The sequence below is a fragment of the Pavona decussata genome, unplaced genomic scaffold (assembly GCF_977016875.1).
Source record: "Pavona decussata unplaced genomic scaffold, jaPavDecu1.1 SCAFFOLD_9, whole genome shotgun sequence".
NCBI classification, from domain to species: Eukaryota; Metazoa; Cnidaria; class Anthozoa; order Scleractinia; family Agariciidae; genus Pavona; species Pavona decussata.
In genome coordinates this window covers 2,019,897-2,039,445 of record NW_028145432.1, presented here as the reverse complement: position 1 = coordinate 2,039,445, position 19,549 = coordinate 2,019,897, and the positions used below count along the sequence as shown (strand labels likewise).

At 40.1% G+C, this 19,549-nt stretch overlaps 1 pseudogene; it reads right to left on the bottom strand.

The window, feature by feature from the left end:
- Positions 1 to 6,812: 6,812 nt before the first annotated feature.
- LOC146488527 (uncharacterized) lies at positions 6,813 to 14,855 on the bottom strand (annotated as a pseudogene).
- Between the last annotated feature and the right edge of the window lie 4,694 nt (positions 14,856 to 19,549).

Genomic DNA, 19,549 nt, shown 5'->3' with positions numbered 1-19,549 from the left:
TGTCTATTTCTGTGTCCATTGATGCGACTACATTCACTTCAACCTTACTTCAACCACTGGTTTTTGACGGAAGTGGCCATTACCGGAAGTAGAATCGGTTAGTGCTTCATGTAACGCTGTTGATGAACCTCAAACGCGCATCTTTCTCGCACAACTGCCAAAGCCGCTATGGTTTTTATTCTTGCCTTCGTTTTCCAGCCGCTGCATGTGCAGGAGATCCGGGAAGGGGCACCAGACCCGAGGGACCTGCGGAATTGAGCCTAGTAAATGTCGTGGTATTGTCTTTTTTACACTACTTTGAGAACACTTTACACCGTGCAAGCAGTGCAAAGGAAAGCTCGATGTGAAAAACTTCTCGACCCTTGTGAGCTGGGTAAGCTGTTAAGCGCATAGAAGAATTAAAAGGTCGGAAAGACTAAGTATTTGGCTGAACGCAATTTTTGTCAAACTTGCTAATTTAGTGGTTTGTTTGAGTTGATAGGACACAGACGAGGGGATGACTTCTTTTTGACTAAATCAACGCATTGATGAGTGGCTCGAAGGGGCAGTCGGGACAGCTAATCAACGTGCAGCTCCGTTGGGCAAAAGGTGGCAAAGGAAGAGCTTAATATAGGTATTGCTGTTAAATTAGTTATACTTCCATCGTGGATATTTGTTGTAGCAGGAGCAAAATTCCTGGGGAACATTTGCGTAAAGCTCCATATACCGTCGGTTGCATCTAAGCGTGTACACGGGAGGGAAAAACATACTATAGTTGGGTGCAAACATGACATGTTTTGGCGCCAAACATAATTTTTGAAGTTTGGAGTAGGCGGCTGTTGTTGAGTTGAATTGTTTTTGCTCAACGAAATATTCTTTGCAAGCATTTCTAGATGTTAAGAATACTTTCTGGAGGCAAGTGTGCTGTTTCTGAACGAGAAATATGCCTGCAAGCTGAGTGGCACCCACTTATCTGGGCTGGGTTGTTCAAAAGCCGATTAATGTTAATCCATGATTAGACGTTAATCGAGGCTTTCATCTCGCTCATTAAAAATGGTTTTAAAGGCTAATTTTGATCTGAAGGAACGAAAAGTCTAAGTAAAAATGGAGGAACAAAAATCTTTTGGAAGAATCTTTATTGATTAGCAATTGAACTCAAGTCAAAGTTTGCGTTAATTCACGATTAGCTTAATTGTGTGGTTCCAGAAAATATCCATCCCCCACCCACGGAAGGGATTTTTCTTATGGCCCCCCCTCCCCTCTGGATTTTCCAAAATCAGCCCACAAAATATACCCCCCCTCCCCTCCGGAAATCCCAATTTTTCCGCACACCCCCTGGAAATATTTCTATTGCTAGTAAAAGCAAGAAATAAGCTTATTTATTACTCAAGAGGCCGGATTTTGATGCTAATTTGTGTTTAATTTTCTTGTTAATTAGCATATACGAGCAGAAGTCGCGTGCTGATGTACTTATCAAAAATGCATATCATCATGACCAATTCCGCTTCATTATCCTGACTAAACAGCAACACTTCATATAAACGAACAGATAATAAAATTCAAGTTTACATTCAAGGGCGCTGGGGAAAGAAACGTTTTGCACTAAACCAGTAAAAACAAAACAATCAAATTTCCGTGCATATTTACGTATTTTCAGAAAGAATATGGTGTCTCAGATTACATGGAAAATCTAATCTTTCTTTTCGAAGATTCCGCTGTTTTTTCAATGCTTTCCATTGAGATAAGGTTCTCCAAGCCGTTTCTCTATAGTAACTGTTATTTTTGTGTCACGAAATAAAACTTTCGATCTTGTCTTGCTCTCAGAGTTCACTCGTACAGTGTAATTCAATCTTTTCCCGCCACAATATTGTGTGGTTCCAGAAAATATCCATACCTCCCCCACGGAAGGGATTGGAAATTCCAGAGGGGTGGTGGGGTCAAGGGTCCAGGAAATTCCAGAGGAGGAGGGGGGAGGGTGGTGTATAAATAATATATTTGTTTTCTCCAGACCGACCGGTTCCATTATTCTGATATGTTCAATTTTTGTTTGTTTGCATTTTGGTCCCGAGCTGCGGACGCAAAAATAAATGAATTAAGCTTGATTTCTGTCGCCGCTCGAGTCCGGTCATTTTCCCGAACAGCGGCTGGTAAGCGAAGCCCACCTTGTGGAAATAAGACGAGTAAATCCTGTAAATTACACTTGCTTGAATGTTTGCCACACATATTTAAACTAGGTACTTCTGTCACTTCGAACTATAACACCTCTGCTAGCAGACTTTTACGTCGCATTTTTCGTTGTCATTCGCCAGCATGAAAAATGTTGTTTGAACTGAATTATTACGTCAACATTGAACCATAGTGACCGTACGTAGTAATTTGGAATCGACAGAAAACAGTTCTCTTATCCCCACTAATATAATACTTTGAGAACTAAGTAAAAACACGGTAAGACAATTATAGTTCAGGAGGCAAATATTATTTGTCAAAATTTACATTTTTAGCCACGTGCGATATAAATCAGATAAATAAACAACGTCTTGTTTCTTCACAAATTTTAACTCAAATTTTCGCATAACAGACGGAAAAAATTTCTTCGATACCTATGGTAAATCACGTTAATGATTAAATCGTTACATTTGTATATTGCAAAAGGCATCCCAAGTAATTCATAGGAAGTGTGACTAGTGTGTAACGCGATTCATTATTCATGCACACAATTTGGTTTACAGAACATTCCGGCGTGTGCGCTGAAATGTTTTCGAACGCATGCATGCTTTTCGGCTAAACTTTGAATGAACAAAATCTATATCTGTAAAGATTTTATATCTCTGCCAGGTCTCCAGAGTAGGCAGTTTACAAAAGTCTAACAAAGTCATAAATAAAAGAAAAATAATGCAAGTTCCAAAATGGGCGAAATGTCAAATTTTGACCGTCCGGGAAGCTAAATATTGTGGCGGGAAAAGATTGAATTACACTGTACGAGTGAACTCCGAGAGCAAGACAAGATTGAAAGTTTTATTTCGTGACACGTATTTCCGGTCGTCGCTTCTCTCCTGCCGAGAGAAGCGACGACCGGAAATAGCACTGACAGGTTAGATTAAATAGCTCCCCGGTTAGCTTAACGGTTAGCATTTATGTTGGGGGTTGTTCTAGCCTGCGAACAGCAGACGTATTTCCGGTCGTCGCTTCTCTCCCGCCGAGAGAAGCGACAACCGGAAATACATCTGCTGTTCGCAGGCCAGGGGTGTTCATGCCTCGCACGTCTGCCTCGCATGCCTCGCTGGCTCGCATATTATATACACTCATCAAATATCGGCCATGTGACAAAATTTTTACTTTCAAGTTTGTTTTTTGGAGAAGGTTTAATTGGCAACTAGTGTTCTTTATTCGATAATTACTTTGCCTTATTTTTCTTTTATTTATGACTTTGTTAGACTTTTGTAAACTGCCTACTCTGGAGACCTGGCAGAGATATAACTCCGAGAGCAAGACAAGATTGAAAGTTTTATTTCGTGACACAAAAATAACAGTTACTATAGAGGAACAGCTGGGAGAACCTTATTTCATTGGAAAGCATTGAAAAAACAGCGGAATCTTCGAAAAGAAAGATTAGATTTTCCATGTAATCTGAGACACCATGTTCTTTCTGAAAATACATAAATATGCACGAAAATTTGATTGTTTTGTTTTTACTGGTTTAGTGCAAAGCGTTTCTTTCCCCAGCGCCCTTGAATGCGAACTTGCATTTTGTTATCTGTTCGTTTATATTGAAGTGTTGCTGTTTAGTCAGGATAATGAAGCCGAATTGGTCATGATGATATGCATTTTTGATAAGTACATCAGCACGCGACTTCTGCTCGTATACGCTAATTAACAAGAAAATTAAACACAGGTTAGCATCAAAATCTGGCCTCTTGAGCAATAAATAAGCTTATTTCTTGCTTTTACTAGCAATAGAAATATTTCCAGGGGGTGTGCGGAAAAATTGGGATTTCCGGAGGGGAGGGGGGGTATATTTTGTGGGCTGATTTTGGAAAATCCAGAGGGGAGGAGGGGCCATAAAAAAAAATCCCTCCCGTGGGTGGGGTATGGATATTTTCTGGAACCACACATTTAGCTTCCCGGACGGTCAAAATTTGACATTTCGCCGATTTCGGAACTTGCATTATTTTTCTTTTATTTATGACTTTGTTAGACTTTTGTAAACTGCCTACTCTGGAGACCTGGCAGAGATATAAAATCTTTACAGGTATAGATTTTGTTCATTCAAGGTTTAGCCGAAAAGCATGCATGCGTTCAAAAACATTTCAGCGCACATGCCGGAATGTTCTGTAAACCAAATTGTGTGCATGAATAATGAATCGCGTTACACACTAGTCACACTTCCTATGAATTACCTGGGATGCCTTTTGTAATATACAAATGTAATGATTTAGTCGTTAACGTGATTTACCATGGGTATCGAAGAAATTTTTTCCGTGTGTTATGCAAAAATTTGAGTTAAAATTCGTGAAGAAACAAGACGTTGTTTATTTATCTGATTTATATCGCACGTGGCTAAAAATGTAAATTTTGACAAATAATATTTGCCTCCTGAACTATAACTTCTTACCGTGTTTTTACTTAGTTCTCAAAGTATTATATTAGTGGGGATAAGAGAACTGTTTTCTGTCGATTCCAAATTACTACGTACGGTCACTATGGTTCAATGTTGACGTAATAATTCAGTTCAAACAATATTTTTTCATGCTGGCGAATGACAACGAAAAATGCGACGTAAATGTCTGCCAGCAGAGGTGATATTAGTCCAGCTGCTAACGACCAAAAAATGGTTCAATTGTTCGTTTAATGATAAAAGCATGAAACTTAACAGGCTTACTAACCTCTGTGAGACAAACATTTTCTGATATGGAGCCATCCCAAATTAACACCCAGAGCCACGTAATGCGCATGTCAGAAAAATGGCATATAAAGCCTTTTAACATGGAAGCAAGGCTGACGTAAAATACTGAATTCCTGGCGTTTCTTTGGCTTCTCTGTTTAGTTACTCACTTTCAATCATTAGAGCACATAGAGATCATTTCAATACGTACTCTGTGGAAGATATGAGGAAGCTGGTCAGTAGATCATCGAAGAAAAGCTGTCAACTCGATCCTATGCCGACCAATTTAGTAGTCGGCATGTCCGATACGCTTCTCCCTATCATCACTAATGTCGTGAATTCTTCTCTCTTCTTGGGACACTTTCCATCTGATTGGAAAACGGCCCTCGTGGATCCAAGACTGAAGAATACCAAGAAAGGGACTTCCTTATCCAATTTAAGACCTGTGAGTAATCTACAATACCTCTCCAAACTGGTTGAATAGGCAGTTTATGATCAGACAACCGATCACGTTACTCAGTCGGGCTTGTATCCCACCCTCCAGTCAGCCTATCGGCTGGGTCACAGCACAGAGACTGCCCTACTGAAGATACAGAACGACATACTAACTGCAATGGACAATCAACGAGTTACTCTCTTGGTATTGTTAGATCTGAGTGCAGCATTCGACACGATTGACCACCAAGTGTTGCTGAATCGCCTGTACGTGACGTATGGAATTACAGGTACCGCTCTCAAATGGTTTCACTTGTATTTATCAGACAGGAAACAGCGAATCCTGATTAACGGGAGCTATTCGACTGACTTTGATCTGCCATAAGGGGTACCTCAAGGTTCATGTCTAGGTCCCTTACTTTTCATGCTGTATGCAAGTAAGCTCTTCGATGTTGTTGAACCCCATCTCCCTAATGTTCACGTATATGCTGATGATACGCAGCTATACATCTCATTTAAGCCAGATGGTTCTGCTACTGAGACGCATGCTGTTGACGCTTTACAAGCTTGCATCAGGGACATAAGAACGTGGATGGTCCAGGACAAACTTCAGCTGAATGATGCTAAGACCGAGTTTCTTATTATAGGTACACGTACACAGTTAAACAAGGTTACGATAAATGACTTGCAAGTAGGTGAGGTAAAGGTTTCTGCTGTCCACTCTGTTAGAAATCTTGGTGCTTGGTTTGATGCAAACATGAATATGACCACACATATTAACAGCATATGTCAGTCTATTTATTACCATCTACACAACATCCGGCTCATTAGAAAGTACTTATCATATGACAATAGGAAGTCCATTGTACAGGCTATTATATTGTCACGAATAGACTATTGTAACGGTCTATTGTATGGTACGCCCGCTGTTCATCTTGGTAAGCTGCAACGCCTACAGAACGCGGCAGCTCGGCTGGTATGTACTGTATCCAGGTATGATCATATCACACCATCATTGATCAACCTGCACTGGCTTCCGGTTACCCACAGAATAGAATTCAAGATAGCAATGTTAGTTCACAAATGTATCTATGGCGTCGCACCACAGTATCTTTTAGACTTGATAAAAATCAATGACAGCTCGCGGTACCAGTTGAGATCACACCGGGGCATACTTCTAATGGATAATACCTATAGAACAAAAAGGCACTAGGGGATAGGGCGTTTGAAAATGTCGCGCCCAAAGTATGGAACCGACTCCCTTTGGAAATCAGACAATGCCAATCATTGAATACTTTTAAAGTTTTACTAAAGACACATCTTTTTAAATTAGCTTTTTATTAGTTCTCTTATTAAGTCATATTTTAATTTTATTGTTTTTTCCGGAGATTGTAAATTATTATTGTTGTTATTATTTAGATTAGCCATTCATTACTTTATATTAAGATTTTGTAATGCGCATTCGATCATATCTCTATAGCATGTTAGACTGCGCAATATAAGAAATAAACATTATTATTATTATAATATAGTGCCTTTGAATATAAAAAGGTCACGTGACTGTTTTGTCTTTGATGAACAGCAGAGCATCAGCAACTGATTAGATGGCTAAGATTTAATAAATGTTTCCTCCTCATCGGAAAGTACTTGGATGCCAAATGACTTGAAATGATTTTTGACCATTCTCTACGTGAATTCCGATTTTAAGTCATTAGAAATATTCACCCAGAAACACATATTAACGCATGCACAGAAATGTCAAGATCTAGCTTTATATGGCTTGTAGTCTTGGGAACTGTTAAAGTTAAATTTCCCTTAAAACTGGCGAAGGTACTTCAAGAAAGTTGGCTGAAATTTGTGTCCCTTTGGAGGCTTCAGAGGCTGCAGGAAGAGTATTTGCACAGTGTACAGTGTGTAAAGGTACAGTATTTATCCCACTATCCACCCCGGGTTCCTCATTTGTTGGAGCTGCACAAGAGAGAGAGAGAGAGAGAGCTGTTGCCAGGAATGAATCGTGTGCACTTGTGGAGCTTAGGTTTTAATCTATATTTTCCTAGTACAAGGTCCAGCAGTTGTAAACAGACCACCTCACAGTTCTGGAGGACATGCAACGCCATTCTTTTCAAACTGTGTACATGCACCGTTTGCGATATCGGGAAAAGCAAGATGTCTGTCATAAGAAATGCAAAGCCCACGCCAAACGTAGCATTGATAAGACGTTGCTTCCTTGTTGCGCCATAGATCTTTAAGCCATAGATTAGGCGGAGGAGAGGACATTCCTTTCCCTTGCATGGCGGAAACTACACTGCAGAAGAGGGATTTTGACTGCTTGAGATGCTGTTAAAGATGACAAGATGAGAGAGGATCATACCAGCTTAATTTGAGTCACTCTCTACAGGCCGGGCCACGGATGGAATATGGGGCCTTTGTTAATCATGTTTACAAGGGTCTTCAGAGTTGATGGAATAGCATCACTTTGGCGGTTTGTGGGAAATCGTTCATTCAAAGGATTTCTGAAGGTACAGAATATCTACTCGCACAATCTTTGAAGCTTTTGCAAGATGGTATGCATTAGGCATGAAGATGTCTCTTCGTTGAGAGAGGGTGCGTTTAGATCTGGAAGGTCTTCTAATTATCTATCCTTCAAATCTGAAGTGCTGACTTTGGCAGGTTCTACTCCACATTCTTCCAATTTGGCTGAGTGGAGTCTTGCAAGGTCAAAACACAGTTAACCCTTGGTAATGTGCAATTGCCAATCAGTTCAGCAGATACTATCTCTTCGATGGATCTGTAGGTGGTATCCTTGGGGGACTTTGACTGCCGCATCTGATTGTTCAGGGAGACCTGGCGCTTGGTATCATATGTCACTAATAGATAACTTTGCTAAAAACTTCTTTCAAGAGGATGGCACATTCTCTCACTTTATTGTCTACTTCAAGATTTGAATGAGCATGTAATCCTGAAGGGAAGTCTGCTTTATCACAGGAAAAAAACCCACACTTTTCCCTTAAGGTCCCAGGCATACAAGATGAGCTTGATCGCCGAGCCTTCACAAGACTTGCCGGCTAACTTTAGCAGCATTCCTATTCATCATTGTGCTGGACTATGTTCTCCTCCTCTCACTACACACCATCAATGAAAAGGGCGCACAAATCGATCCCAAACGTAGCCAGAGGCACCGTGCAAAGTATCCGACAGATCTTGATTTTGCAGATGACCAGTTCATTTCTACTACTCCGAAGTGTAACCTGCTCTCACTAGCAGGCGCAATGATCACTCAAGTCGACGACTTCAAATATGTTTGTTCATACATGATCTATTGACAAAAGGATGTGAAGTCCCGTAAAGCTCTAGCATGCGCGTAATAAGCTCAACAAGATATAACATTCCAACCTTGCTAATGAAGAGAAAACTATTTGTTTAATATGTTGATTGAGCCAATTCTGCTTTACGGTTCCAAGACGTGGACACTAACTTCGCGTCAACAACAACGGCTTGATGGGACACAAACCAATCTACTCCCATGTGCTCACAGCATTGACTTTTCTGAGCATGCCACACGTTGACAAGAGCATTTACGTAAATCTTCTAACACTCTCCCAGAAGCTCGCCAAGCGGCAACTTTAATTCGCCGATCATTGCCAGAGAGCTATGGGTGAGATTGCCCAGTCCCTCTTACTACGGAAGTCAAGTGGCCCTATCCACTCCAGAAGATTGTCCTTTCCCAACGTGATTACCAGGGACTCAGGGATAGAAAGGTCAGATCTAGGGAACGCTATGGTGGACTGTGAAGTTTGGAGCACAGTTGTTACGTGCGTACCGACCTTGAGAGGCGAACGATGATGACGATGGCTCACTGGAGAAGATATCAGCTTTTTTTGTATAATGCTTTGACTTTCAGAAGGGTGTTTATTTTGAAATAGTATTTGGTAACCTCTACTTAGGGAAAAAAAAGCGGCCAATTTTTTTTTTTCACTCGGAAATCATCGATCGTTTCTTAGGCGCAGGGCCTAATCCAAGCAGATTATCTTAACAAAACCCATGTAAATGTGTCAGTCTCGTTTTTATGCAACTCCCGACGCTCCAATTTTGTGCATGCATAATTGTGTGCTTCGAGGTATACATTTTTAATGAGTTTATTTTAGAATTCAGAGAATGGTTGAAAATTATTCAAATCATCTGGCATCGAAGAAACTTCTGCTGAAAAAGAGGGATTGTTAAATCTTACTAGTTGCTTAATGCTATGCTGTTAATCGAATGGAAAACAGTCACGTGATCAGTCACGTGACTTGCTTTTATAGTCAAAAGTATCGTATAAAGTGCTCTAATAATAGAAAGCAAGAAACTAAACATAGTTGTCCAAGAAACGCCAGGAAATCAGCATTTTAAATCTGCCTCGTTTCCATGTGAAGGCTTTACATACCATTTTTTGACATGCGCTGTACGTGACTCTGGGTGTTAATTTGGGATGGCTCCATATCAGGAAATATTTCTCTCACAGAGGTTTGTAAGCCTGCCAAATTTCATGCTTTTATCATAAAACGCACATTTCTGGTCGTTAGCAGCTGGACTATATAGTTCGAAGTGACAGAAGTACCTAGTTAAATATGTGTGGCAAACATTCAAGGGAGTGTAATTTACAGGATTTACTCGTCTTATTTCCAAAACATGGGCTTTGCTTACCGGCCGCTGTTCGGGAAAATGACCGGACTCGAGAGGCGACAGAAATCAAGCTTAATTCATTTATTTTTGCGTCAGCGTCTCGGGAGCAAAATGCAAACAAACAAAAATTGAACATATCGGAATTATGGAACCGGTCGGTCTGGAAAAAACAAATATATGATTTATACACCACCCTCCTCCCCCCTCCTCAGGAATTTCCTGGACCCTTGACCCTGCCACCCCTCTGGAATTTCCAATCCCTTCCGTGGGGGAGGTATGGATATTTTCTGGAACCACACATTGGCTTTGAACAACTGGGCCCTGGTGCGACAGTTTGCTTAACGGCTGTCAAACTTCAAATGATTGGCAACAAAACACGTCACGTCTAGCGCCCTATTAGAACATATTTTTTTGTTTTGTGTCCATGCTTAGATGCAACTGATAGTATTTAATAGAAAGATTTCTGACCGCCCTTAAGGATCATGCTTACGGGAAACGCCAGGTTTGTGTTTGTGTTTTCTTGAAAAAATGAGTACATGTAAGTAAGGTATTGGCATATAAGGCCCAGGTTGCAGTGTGGTCATTCCTGTGTTGATAAGCTCAAATTCTGTCAAAATCCTGTCATTGGTGACCAGGCCGCATGCGACCCAGATGGTCGTAAGCGGCCATCTAAGGTCTTTTCGTGGCCATTCTTCAAAGGCAGTGCTGTCCTGCCTCGGAGCAGGACATCTAGTAGACTTTTTCACTTTTTTTTTTTTGTGATAAACACGTCTATCACATGTGCCGCCAAGACACTTAAAAAGATATTCCACGCTTTAAGATTTCATTTTTCTGCGGTGAGAACGATGAATGGGTTCAATTTCAGAGGAGGTCTTTGCAACCTTTCTTAGGGTGAAAAAGTTCATCCCAACAAGATCGTTTTGAGCCAGGTTAACCCATTGCGCATTGCGCATTCTCTGCTGAATTACGGTTTGACAAAAAATGTCTTGGTGGCCCAGATCCACATGGCCTGCTGTAGCTTTATAGATAAGTATCAAGTCTTTCATTTTCCTTCTATATCCTAGTGGTAGTAGGGAAAGTTTGAGCAGCTGATCCCTGTAGGACATATCCCTTGGATAATTCAAAATAAACTTTGCGGCTCTGCGCTGGACGTTTTCTAGCAGTAGTTTGCCCTTTGATTTGTACGGTGACCATAGTTCACTAATTGTGGATGAACAATTGAGCAGTACAGAAGGTTCTTGGTATCAATATCAGTAATATCTCTACCGATCCTATGAATAAGGCCAAGAGTACGGTTTGCTTTTGAGGAGATCTGCTTTATGTGTTGAGACCATTGGAGAGTGTTGGCGATGGATATGCCCGAGTCTTAATTTTGCTGACTGTTGCCAGTGGGGCACTATTAAGATGGTATTCTCTTTTTGTAGGCAATTTCTTTCTAGAGATATTCAAAGTCTTGCATCATCTATGTAGGCAAGGAAGGACAGAGGGCCAGTATGGATCCTTGCTAAACACCAGACAAATCTTGGAGCCATTCAGAATAGGTTCCTTGTAGTGCTACTCGTTGATATCTATCAGAAAGATAGCTCCAAAGCCAGTTGAATAACTGCCTAGATATTCCAAAGTGAGATAACTTATGCAACGAAGTACAGTCAGGGACCTTGTCAAATGATTTAGAGAAGCTATGTCAATCTCCTTGCCTTTAGCTAGGGTTCAATCACTTCATGGTAGACCTGGAGAAGCTGAGTGATAGCAGACTGTCCTCTGAGGAATTCATGTTGCAGGTGGTAGAGCTGTGATGAGATGTGGGTATAGCAGCTGTTGAAGACACATCTTTCTAGGCATGTAGACACTACACAATAGTGAAATTGGTCTGTAGTTCTTGGTTAATGTGCGATCTTCATTTTTATAAACAGGACATACGTTAGCTTGTTTCCACTGATCAGGAAACTTAGGAACAGCGATAAGTTAAACGAACAACAGATAGAAGAAGCGATTTCAGGCGCAGTTTCTTTCAGCAATCTGCCAGGAATGTTGTCAGGACCAGGCGCTTTCTTTACATCAATGTTTTCCAGGACTTAAGTTACCTCTAATTTTGTAAGGCGGATTTAACAAAGCATGCATAGCAGATGGCCCTTGGTAGGATTCAGAAGTACCATCGTTAGAACTGATTACTGATTGAAAAAAGGTGTTGAGCAAGTCTGCTTTGTCTTTGTTAATCGTCACAAAGTGTTGACCATCTCTCAGGAAACTGGGTGATTGATTTTGTTTGGTCATGGATTTAACTAAAGACCAAAAGCATTTGGTATTAGTGAAAAGCGATTAATTCAGTTTAGCGGCATGTTGCTTTTTCTTAACCTCCCGTCTTGCTTGTCTGAACCGATCGTGGTCTAAAATACTTCCACGTTTGATAACCGCTTTTTTCAGTTTATTTTTTACTTTAATCAGATTCAGAAGTTCCTGGTCAATCCATGGGTGCTCATTTGCATTTCGAGGTTTTCATGTTGGAATGTGTTGGTCAACAGCCGTGAGAAATACATCAGACCAATTAATAAGTGAGGCATTTATGTCATTTTTTCTCAAGGCACAAGTCCCAATTAATTAAGCTGAGTGAATATTTGAGGCCCTTCCAGTCAGCTTTCTTGAAGTTATAATCGTTGTTTCATTTGAGGTCGGCTTTTGATTCGAAGATTGATACTAAATTCAATAAGTTTGTGATCTGAGTTCAAAATGTCCTGAAATCTTTTGATGTTAGAAATCTTGTCTGGAATATTTGAATATTTGTGAGCTTTAAATCCAACATATGATCAAAGAAAATGACCCTTAATTGCTTTAGTAAGGAGAGTATGCATCTGACAATATTGGTAGAGGCAGTCACGGTGGCCCAGTTTACATTTGGGTAGATTGAAATCACCAACAATCAAAAGGTTGATCAAATTTGGCTTTGAAAGCCTTGTCCAGAAATTTTGTGAATTCTTTCAGGTAAAGGTAGTCAGAAGAGGGGGCGGTAAAAAACAGCCAATAAGATCTTTTTCTTGCACAATGGATGAGGCTCGCAAACAACAATTTCAGCTGAAGTTTCAATATCAGGCCTTCTAGCACATGGCACTATATTTCGAACTGCTAACAGGATGCCTCCTCCACCTCGTGTGATCTGCGCTGCCAAGAACCTAATTTGACCACAGACAGTAAATGCCAGTCGAAAAATCCAGGCAAAGCTTACCATTGGATTCTGTATCATTTGAAATGTCGTTAAGTGTGTTTAAGTCAAGTAAACTTGTTAAGTAAACCAGAAGAATAACAAGGTTTAAAGTGCCCATAAGCAAATTTTTTTATTTTCTTATAAGAATGCTGATAAGAATGCCAACGGGCTCACAATAGGGCCACGTGACATAGTCTGTGACGTAGACTCAGTAACTCTCGTTTCTATGCACTAACTTGACATTCAGTAAAGTCCATTTGCGGCAGAAGAAAATCATCAGATTCACTGGTAGGAAGGAAAAAATTAGCTCCAAATAAGTATATTCCATGGCAGAAAACTTATCTGACACGGAAAGTGAGGAAACCGCTAAAGAGAGCAGCCAGGATGAATTTGAAAGCGTCGAAGTCGAGGTGATAGATGGCGTCCACAAAACAAGTAATACGTGTGAAGATGATGATACACTCGAACCGTACGCGGACGAGCCAATAGCAAACGAAGAATGGCTAAAAAGATATCGCAAGGAACAAGAGGAGAAGCGACGACTCGAGGAAGATTTAACGAAACACTTGGAGAATAAAGTGCATGTTGGTGAATGGTAAATTCTCACCTTTTTTGCATTTTGCATACACGCTCTTCATTATCATCTATCAAAACAATGGCCAAGTACTCACATACCTTCAAATGAATTATTTTCCATGCAGGTGTACTTGTGGTAACTGTAGCCGTGATCTGCTAGCAAATATCAGCGAGTGCTACCGCTGCAAGGAGCTTGAAGGCTGCTGTGAAGCGCTGACTAGCGACATTGTTCTCACGGAACTACAGGAAGGACATGTGTTATGCTGTGATAATAATAGAAATGACAGGCCTGAATGACTCACTGCGTTATGTTGTGTACATTTTTATGAACGCTGCCGTATATTTTTGCCCAAACAAGCATGTCCTTAAGAGAATGTCCTCTCTTGTAGGATATAATTGGTGGATTTTTGAATATGCTTTTCAACAAAGGCTGATTTTGTATTAACTTCCAGTTTTGCATCAATATATTGTTAAGGTTACGCACCGATGGGTGGTATGTTTTAACAAAAGGCAAGATTTGTTTATGAGTTTTTCTTTTGTTGTAGAGCCGACTGCCTTTCGGCAAAGTTGACTTCTGATAACGTTGTCTGTGTCATCTTGTTGGGGTATCTGTGCGTTATGAGGCGCGATTTAAAATTGGAGATACTTTCTTCGAACTTTGTTTCAGAAGAATTTGTTCTCAGTAGTCTCAGTGCTTTGCCTCAGGCTCAAGGTATAATGTGTATACTGAAAGGTTTCAGTAGGCTTGTAATGTGTACCGATGTCAAGGATCGATTCATTTCTGAAACGTTCTCCTTTAAAAATAATTGTGTCGAGAAAGCTTGTCTTGTTCTCTGAAATTTTGGCCGTAAATTCAATTGTAGGATGGAAGTTGTCGGCTTGTTCAATAAACAGGTTAATTTCCTTTTTGTCACTGTCCCACAGTGAGAAAATGTCATCAATAAAACGTTTCCACTCTATTGGTTTTGTTTTGCTTTGACTTACCATGTTTGTTTCAATATCTGCCATAAAGATGTTTGCAAATGCAAGGGCCATTTTTGTACCCACTGCAGTTCCATGGGTCTGAAGATGATTGTTTCCAACAAATTGGAATGAATTTTCCTGAAGGATAAGTTTAAGCATTTCTTTGAGGTAGTGTGACGGTATAGGAGGTTTATTGCTGTGGAATGCCTCTTGTGGTATATTTGTATACAAGCTTGTTACAACAATTGATACTAAGATAGTATCTTGAGAGAGCTTTGTCTCTTCTATGAAGTTTATGAAATCCGTTGTATCTTTTAGATACAATTTCTTTTTCTGTGCAATGGGCTAAAGTAATTTGTCCACAAAAAATAATAATCTTTCTGTAGGGCCTTCACAGCCTGAAATTATCAGTCTTCTGGCCTGATTTTGTTTGTGGATCTTAGTGAGGGTGTGAAATATTGGTATTCTTAGCAGATCGCACGTTTGAGAAAACCATTTCTTTGTCATGTCATCAATGTAGTTATTTTGATGCAATTGTGCGACAAGCTCGTGAACTCTTTGTGATGTTTCCACTGTTATGGGATTTTGGAGAGGTTTATAATGTTCTCTGTTGTCGAGTTGAATTTGAGCTTCTTGTATTTCATCACACTTATTCATGATGACAGTTGTACCTTTGTCTGCCTTTTTTAGAACAATGTAAGCGTTCTTTTTTAGCTCTGTGAGAGCTTTATATTCGTTGTGTGACAGGTTATTTTTAGATTCGATTGGTTTAATCTCTGCCAATTGGATTTTCACACTATCCAAGTAGCTTTCAAGGGCAAATGATTTTTGAACCGGTGGCTCCCAGTCTGATTTGACATAGAATAGATGCAGTTCTTTATTTTCTTTGGGAAATACAGTGTATGTATTTCAGGCGCATATGTCCTGTGAAATGTTTGAAGTCTAACAAGAGTTGGCGTCTAATGTAATTCTCGTCTGTCGCGGTGTCGGGACAAATTTGACCCCTTTAGAAATAACGCTGACTTGGCTGTGGCTAAGTTGTTGGTTCTTCTTTATGAATTTCTCGTTGTTTCTCTATGTCTCAATCCGTTTTTTAGCCAATTTTTTTCTGTGCTCTTTGCGTTTGTTATTTGTTTTGTGCCCTTTTTTTATTTTGATCCCCCATTGTGGTGGTTAGGTTTTCAGAGATAAGACTGTTATACTTTTCAACATTTTTATTGTTTGGAGAATTCTGCAACACATGTGTGTACAATATTTGTCTGAGCTCGTTGAATTCTTGCTGCAGTTTATCTACCCTATCGACATTGTGGTTTACAATGTTTTCTGTGTTCGCCAAGTGTGACTGTTCTCGCATTGATCTATTTACATCAGTGCTAGCATTTGTGCTAGTATTTTTTGAGAGCTTAGCCTCAACGAGACTTCGCGAATCTCACGATTTATGAGAATATAAACCAAAACAATTACGCCATATTTTATAGAACTTGCGACTGAATTAACAGTGAGGTCAAACTATAAACCTCAGAAGGTTACAACGCTTAGGATGTCACAAGCGGGTGTGAATATTTATCAAAAGCTTACCATTCGCGTTTCCCTTCTCCTCTTCGAAGGTTGCTCTTGGTCTTCGTCTTCCTTTCGCTTAGCATGTTTTGAAGGATAAACAAACGCCGATATCATCCTGCTTCAGTTCATGTTTTAAGTTTAAACCTGAATTCATCAGCCTTGTGAAATCCTCGCCATTGAAGTGCATCAAGCACAAGGACAAGGTCTTTCCAGGCATCCACATCTTCCTCTGCTCCAGCACATAATCAATCCATTTCTTTCGGTCTCCTCAGCGGGCATGTGGTGCCAAAGAAAGAAATCCTGTGCATGCTTATTCCATTCACGTCTTTGATGTTTCCACATCTCGCTGCAACACATCATTCCGGCATTTTTGAAACGTGCAGAAACACCGCGACTTGTTTTTAGTGAGATTCAGAGATAGGCTGAAGTCACGTGTTCCTGAACCTACGTTACAGCTCTTGCTTAACCGAGAGGAGACTAATGTGAATGGTGAGCCAAAATGGCGGCAAATTTGAACGTCTCATAAAATTCATTAAAAATTCATGTTTAATGCAAATCGAAAATTTTTTTCACTGAAGTTCGTAGGGTGATGTTTAGATTCAGATGAGAAAATAAACAAAAGGTTCATTATGGCCACTTAAATGCAGGCTTCGTATTAACATGCACCACCACCATCTTGAAGCATCACTTGTTTTTGAATAAGTAAATTATTTACAAAGAGGTTGAAATATTTACAATTTTATGTACAAGACTGTATTTACTATAAATAGGGCAATAAATTATGACAACATTTACAATTCTATCTACATTGATATGTTACATCACTTCAACTGTGTTGAGTGTGACAAAGTCTTGTAACTCAATGTATTCTTTCAACTCAACGTACTTGTGATTTCTTTTTTTCCCTTCCTTTTCTTGTTCTTTTCTTATCAACTCAACATCTTAGCCAAAAAACAACATATGGATGGGACAGTCGCCACTCTACTTATTCGGACTTTCGAAGAGGTTCTTCATTTTATCCAAGCACCTTCTTTTCCCATTTTCCTTGAAGATCCTCTTTAGCTCATTGGTTTCATGAAGTGTGGTAACAAGTTGACTGGTGCTGGATTCCTTGGGTAGAGGTTCCTCATCAACAAATTCGAATGGATATTTTGGTGCTCTTTTTTTCTTTTTTGTTGCTGGGCTGTCATCTTCTGTTGGTGTTTTGGCCTGTTGTGTTGCTGTTTCGCTACTGACCGCTCTTATTGGGCAAGTTCGAACCCAGTCAGCCACCTTCCTATCCATTCCAGTAATTAGCAAAAGTTTTTTCGACAAACTATGTTCCTTCAGTTTTGGGTGGATTTGTGCCAATGTCACCATGCTTTCTGACTCAATTAATGGTCTGAAAAACTCTGAGATTGCCCTTTTCTCCTTTCCAGTGAGTTGTCTAAGCTGCTGCTTTGCATACAGTGTAGCTCCATGATGTCTGCTGCTATGCACCAGTGCATGTTAGATCTTCTCTCAAATAGAAATGTTCAGTAGCTGTTGACAAATGGTACATAGACTGTCGCAGCGACACGGTGTCAATGTTGGCGCTTTTCACCTTCTTTTGATGGGCGACCATGACCATCCATTTACAGATGTTTGTGGCTGTCACTCTGGCCAAACCTCAGACTTGCTCCAGAATTCTGGAAGGCGTCTGCTAATGTTTCTATCGTGGAATGGCAAGCCTTCAGACGTTAAAAGCAGGTTGTTTGGAAGTGTTGCTAAGTTGTGGATGAATGTGTTGGACATTTGTTTGGAGCAGCTGTTTTAGTTCAGCATTTAGAGGCAGTGGTGCAGGGCCAGAGACTACATTTATGACGATGCACTAAGAGTACTTTGTATGTGCCGCTGTCATCATCTCTCATGCTCGAGTAATGTTGCGGGGTGGCGTTGGCTAATGCCTAAGGGTGGGTGCCGGGCTTTAGCGTGATCATGGCTATAATATACCGGTCAATTCCAAAACTGCCCATCCCCCCCCGGGCAAACCCCGGGGCATTTAACGTTTTTGAGAAATTTTGGTCAAATTCCCCGCTATGTTGCCAGTTGAGACGGTCAAATGCCCCACCCGTTAGAGCTTCAAAGAGGGTCATATCCCCCACCCTCCAGGGATGTTAAAGCAACTGTGCAAAACTTTTTTCCATGCGTAAAACCGTTTATTCAAATGTACATGTTCTTTAATAAACAATTGGCTACTGTTTGGGTTAAGATTTGTGTTAACTGCAATTTTAATGATGATAGAGTGATCTGCTATAAAAAACACAACTGAAATATCCAAAGTCTCTCTAAGCTATCTTACGGCGGTTCTAAATTTCAATAAAAATGTTCTTTTTAGAAAGTCCACATTTAATGGGCTTTTTAAAAGGCTGTCAAACGCTCCAACAAAACTGTGAACATAATAAACTCTATATATTTAAAAATACGGCGATTGATCATTTCTTGTATTTCCTGATACTATAAACATTTTAAAACATCAGCAAAGCTCGCCCTTTTATACAGACATGTCATTTTTTTCTCTTGCTTTTTTCTTTGCCGAGTCGCTTTTGCCTTTTCAACCCCTCTTGCTCTGTTTAATGCTGCAAGTGATCCCACCACATCTGTACTTGTTCTACAGACAAACAGCATTTGCTGGCAAGAAGTTGAAGAGATGGTGGGCAGTTCCTAGTTTTCTTTTAGGCCTCTTCAATTATGACAGATGGTGGCTCTTATCGTCTTTGCACTTTGATGCAGTTGCAACAGTGTGTCAATATTGGTTACGTAGTGGCCCAAGCACTTCCCTCTGCAGTCTTTGCATTGGTGTCCCCAAGGCCTCTAATTGTCAATCACTGGGTATGGGAAGAAACTAAATGACAGACCATCTGGAAACCACTTGGGAACCAAAGAATCAGGGTGATCATCTGAAGAAACTAAAAGAGGCAATAAAAAATCTGGCGTTAAATGAAGACTATTGAATAACAAAGAACAAAACAACAATTTGGGTATCCATACCTTTTTGTTTGCACTCGTTACAAATGTATGGAGTGTCATTTTCATCCATCTGAGCTGCATCAGCTTCTGTAATTCTAATGCAGTTGACATGAAACCATTCCCCACATTGGTCACAACAAATCATCAGTCTGTCATGCAAAAACAAACATATATTAATTTTAATGAATTCCACTAGCAAACTGAGTAGAATATTTCTAAATGTCACTTACCCTTTTTCTTCAGGCTGCCTACAGATACAGAATAATCTCCTGAATGCATTATAATCATTTGGATGGTCTCCTTTC